This window comes from Sciurus vulgaris, assembly GCF_902686455.1.
Source record: "Sciurus vulgaris genome assembly, chromosome: 10".
Taxonomy (NCBI): Eukaryota; Metazoa; Chordata; class Mammalia; order Rodentia; family Sciuridae; genus Sciurus; species Sciurus vulgaris.
In genome coordinates, this window is record NC_136470.1 from 14,010,176 (window position 1) to 14,016,175 (window position 6,000).

A 6,000-nucleotide genomic window follows, 5' to 3' on the forward strand; every position below is an offset into this window, starting at 1 on the left:
AGAGCAAATTTTAAAAATACATCTCAGGAGTTGAGGTATGCATTTGGTTCTCTTGCTAACTAGTTTAGATCTTCTACCCATCACTTGATTTCCTTTGGGCCTCACCTTCTGATACATAAAATGAGAAGGCTTTTAATAATCTGCAGTCTCTAAGGTGCCTTCCAGTATCATAGACCTATCCATATCATATGAAGAGTGCTAGTAATAACTTGTGACTAGAGGGTGAAAATGTCCCCATCATAGTTTAAATTTGTCTATGCAGTCCTGGGAGGAGGGAACAAAAGGAAAATATATAAAATATGACAAAATACAACATACATATTGTTAAGAGATTATTTTTTAAAGGTCAGATCATGATTCTGTAAATAAAAATTAAACACATATGAAATACTTTATTTCCTTAATTAATAAGAGAGAAGCCACTATAATGCTGTAACTGGTTCAAAGGTAATTGAAACAACACACTCTTATAGGCTGTTAGTTGTTCTGAAAAAAATTCAGAAGGATGCATGCAAAGCTGTCACTGTACCCAGAGTAAAAATCAATAAGTATTCCACTGGACTGAACTCATTTTCATTTCTATGGACAGACATGATTTGCATTTCTGTCAATTTTCTATGAAATACAGAATTAAACAATATTTTAAAAGCAAAATGTGTCCTGAAATTGAATCAATCAAGCCTCACAATAATTCACCCCTCCCATTTCAGTCTTTCACAATTTTTCCTGACAATGGTATGTGAAATGGTAATGCTTATTGTAAAACATAATGCTGCAGCTGCTGCAGCAGTGTGAACATCACTTTTTCTGGTAATATAAAACAAAGGAGAAAAAGAAATCATGTCCACTGTTTCATGAGATCTGCTTTACCTTACCAATTATGTAATTTTTAGTTTTTACAGATTTTTAAAAAATTGTTCATATAATTTATACATGAGAGTAGGATGTATTTTGACATATTAAACATACACAGAGTATAACGTCCTATTTTTCTGATTCTACATGATGTGTAATTACATTGGTCATGTATTCATACATATTTATAGCATCTCAATTAAAAATAGCTAGACTATGAATCAGCCTATGTACCTTTCAACAGAAGAATACATAAACTGTGGTACATACATGCAATGGAATACTACTCAGCCATAAAGAGAAATGAAATTATGACATTTGCTGGTAAATGGATGAAACTGGAAACTATCATGCTAAGTGCAATCAACCAATCCCAGAAAAACCAAAGACCAAATGTTCTCTCTGATATATGAATACTAACTCAACAATAACAGGTCAGTGGGTAGGGAAGAATAGAAGTACTTTTTTTTTTCCAGTTTTGTTGAGGAGAAATCAACAAATACAATTTTATATACTTAAAGAATCCTATTTCATGTTTTGAGTCTATAGATTGTTGATCCTTTGTGTCCAAGAGTTTTGCATTCATAGATTCAACCAAACAGAGATTGAAAATATTTAGGGGAAAATTGGACCTGTACTTAATATGTGCAGACATTTTTCTTGTCATTATTTCCTAAGAAAACATAGTATAACAACTACTTGCAAAGCATTTACATTTAATTAGATATTTTAAGTACTCTAGAGATTATTTAAAGTATACAGGAGTATAGTGTAGGCTATATGCTAATACTGTACCCTTGTATATAAATATCTCTCCAGTGTCTGTGGATTTGGATTCCTGTGAGGGTCCTGAAATACACGCCTGTGGCAACCAAGGGACAACTCTTCAAAACCATCATGCAGTCAAGATAATTAATATGGCCATTGCCTCGCAGTTTCCATTTTTAATTAGTCAGTTAATGAATTAATTTATTTATTGTGGCAAGAAGACTTATATCTACTCTCCTGGAAAATTTGAAATATATAGTACAGTATTTTAACTTTTTGAAAAAGAATTTAAATATTTTCTAATGTTAAGAAATTGACCATTAGTGGAACAATTTTCTTGAGGGCTATGGCAGTGACTATCTAAGTAGGAATAAATTCCTTGGAGCCACAACTGCATGAATATTTAGGTTGATAAAAGTTCAAGTTCTGTGGTCTGGCACCATGGTATTGCACCAATGCAATAATGGTATTGCACCAATGTCAGTCTCCTGGTAGTAGTTAGATGATATGTCAATACTGGGGAAAGCGGGGTGAGGGATTCAGGAAAATCTATGTTCTCTTTTTGCAACTTCCTGTGAATCTGTAATATAATTATTTTTAAAAGTTTAATGAGAGTTAACCAGATAATTGATTAGAAAGGGATATTTAGGGCTAATATGGAGCAGGCCTAGAGGAATACAAACACATTAAAATCTTTTATAATGAGAAGATGTAGTTAGTAATTTATGGAGGCTCTTAAAGTACTAAAGGAGGACATAGAGGTGGCAAAAACTGTCAAAGACGATTGTTGTCCCAAGTTAATCTTTTCCGCAATGTTCACCGTCTATTTTAAAAGTGTAGACTCCTCTTCCCTCTCCACGTTGCTTTCCGATGGAATTAGTGTTCTATTCCATTTGAGAATGATTGAAGCTCCATTTCCCAACATCAACTGCTTGAAACATTGATCCTAAGAAATATTAATAGAACAGAGACTCTGTACCTAATAGAAGAAAAAGTAGGCCCACATCTCCGTCATGTCAACTTAGGAACTGAACTCTTCAACAAGACTCCTAAAGCACAAGAAGTAGAATCAAGGATCAATAAATGGGATGGATTCAAATTAAAAAGTTTCTTCTCAGCAAAGGAAACAATCAGTAATCTGAAGAGAGAGCCTGCAGAATGGGAGAAAAATCTTCACAACATGCATGGAGAGAGCATTAATCTCTAGGATATATAAAGAGCTCAAAAAACTTAATACCAAAAAACAAATAACCCAATCAATAATGGGCTAAGAAACTGAACAGACCCTTCACAATCAATCAACAAATATTTGAAAAAAAATGTTCAAAATCTGTAGCAATTAAAGAAATGCATATCAAAACTACACTGAGGTTTCATCTCACTCCAGTCAGAATGGCAATTATCTAGAATACAAGCAACAATACATGATGGCAAGGATATATGGAGAAAGAAAGACTCATCCATTGCTGGTGGAGTTGTAAATTGGTGAAACCACTCTGGAAGGCAGTATGGAGATTTCTTAGAAAACTAGGAATGGAACCTCCATTTGAACCAACTATCTTACTCCTTGTTTTATACCCAAAGGACTTTGTTTTTAAAGGATCGAATATCAATTTTTTTTATTTTTATTTGTTATAATTAGTTATACATAACAGCAGAATGCATTTTGGTCATTGTATACGAATGGAGCACAACTATTCATTTCTCTGGTTGTACATGACTTAAAAGCAGCATACTACAATAATGCAGCCACATTAATGTTTACAGCAGCTCAATTCACAATAGCTAACCTATGGAACAAACCTAGATGCCCTTCAACAGATGAATGGATAAAGAAAACATGATATATATATACAATGGAATATTATTCAGCCCTAAAAAACAATGAAATTATGGCATTTGCTGTAAATGGATGGAACTGGAGAATATCATGCTAAGTGAAATAAGCCCATCCCAAAACACCAAAGACCGAATGTTTTTTCTGATATGCAAATGCTAATTCACAACAAGGGAGGTGTAGGGAAAAGTAGAGGTACTTCAGATTAGAAAGAGGAAAGTGAAGAGAGGGGAGGGGCTATATACTGGGTGTTGGAAGGACAGTGGAATGAATCAGAAATTATTTACCCTGTGTGCCTTTATGATTACCTGACTGGTGTAATTCTGTATCGCGGACAACTAAAACAATGAGAAGTTACACTCCTTTATGTATGATATATCAAAATGCATTCTACATTCATGTATAACTAATTAGAACAAATAAAAAATAAACATTAATTAATTAGATGTTTATTTTTATAAATTTGACTAACAAAATTAATGAGGTTTGTATTCTAATCTTAAGAATTTTTTAACATTCTCATATGCATTGTGATTTTACAAGAGGAGAAAGGAGGATTATAGTCTTCCTCTTCTGTGAGACAGTAGAGTTAAAGGGATCCACCACCAGTTTTTCCAACATACTTGAAGTCATTTGATATTGTAAATTTTAAGCAACATCCATATTCAAACTAATGAGCTATTCGTCTCACTTCAGGGAATTTCTGCAAAGAAAAAATACCTAAATGTCTCATATACACTTTTGGTACTTTACTACCAAAATAACTGTAATCATGTAATTGGAAGGGAAACTGTTAGCACACTAATAATCATGAAGAGAAGTCAATAATGTTCTCAGTCTGAGCTATTAACAGCTTATTCTTCCTGCTGGCCAAACAGCCATAGAGGGTAATGTCTTGACCATAAAATTAATTCCAATGTCTCACTTTCTGTGTCCTGTGGATATTGAAGGTGAAGAGGTATCATTTGTTGGTCACATTCTTCAACTTATAAACCCAATTTGAAAACTTTAAACTTTCAAGAATTTCAGGGGGATTACCCCTGGTCTATTACTATACTATCAAGTTCAGGAAAAACAATCAAAACACAGTTAGCAATTTCTTATAAAGCTGCAAAGTTCATTCTGGAAAAAGATGTAGAAATCTCTTCTTAATGGATTTTCCATACATGGGCAGGAATGGTTTGACATCAGCCCTACCTTTACTGAAGTCATGAGATGGAATTCTACTCAGCCTCATTTTCCAAGGAACATGGGAAGGAACATGGTTATGGATTCTAGAATGATGCTACCTTTTGCTTTCTACTTCCTCCCTTTTGTCAGGTGGTTCCTCACTTTTCCTGGGAGATTCTCATCCACTTCATCTTTAGTCCTATTTTCTGAGGAGTTTAAGTGCTTAAGACTGTAATAATAAAACCCCACTCATCTGCATTATGCACATGGTCCTCAGCATGTTAGCTTTATTTTCTGCTGTGTTAAGGAAATATCTGTGGACAGACAGACCTAGTCTTGCTTTCTGGCCCTGTAAGTTTTTATTAACAATTTTATTTAACAAATTACCTAAAATTTCTATATTTTGTCTTCTGAAAAACAGGCATAGTAGTTAATTCATAGCACTACTATGAGGAATAAAAATGAGAATATAAAGTAAATGTCTTTAGAATTTGAATTTATAGAAGATGTTGGGTCTCAGACACCTTTGCCCTTCTGAACATGATTTCCCTGAATATGTGTATTATTGTCATATTTTGTCAACTAGTATTCTCATATTAGTTTCCTTTTAGCAAGTGGTGGGGCATAAGATACTTTGGCTTTACTGATATTACAATATGTCATCATTTCAGGCATAAACCAACCAACTGTTGCTTTCTCAATGATGGATAAAAATAAATTTTGTTTTCCAAAATTTACTTGTAACTAAATTAATAGATATTCTTCCCTAAATTTTCAGGATTGTTATGATGGATCAGATGATACAGGTAAAAAACACACACAAAAAAATCTTCCTGAAAAGACTCTTTTACCTGCTGAAATACTACTCTGGAGAAACTCCTAATAATCACAGCAGAATGTGATGAGAAACACTGAAAAATGATAAAACACTAGCATTGAAAAAGAATGTCACCTGGCACATGTTAGCCCACCAGCATGAGTAAAAGACGCTATTCCTAAAGCTAACAGAATCAGTGATTGCTCTACTATCATTTTGTTGGGACTGCCAAATAGGACATTGCTTATTAATGATCTTGACTCAAAATGAATGTGCACCATCAGCTAACATCTTTACCTACTGAACTTTAAATTCTTTGCAATGTGGTTAGTGATGGACAACACATCGCCCTGTAGCTGTGTAATTGTGTAGAACTGATGCTGCCCAAATAAGTCCAGCCTGTGAATAGGCATGCGATTCCTGAATGCCAGGAGCCTCTGGCAAGACACAATTTGATTATTAACTTTAACCCTCATCCTTTTCCATAGGCCAGTAGCACTTGGGTAGCTCTAGTGGTAGGTACAGAGTTGGTAAAGATCAAGACCATTAAAAA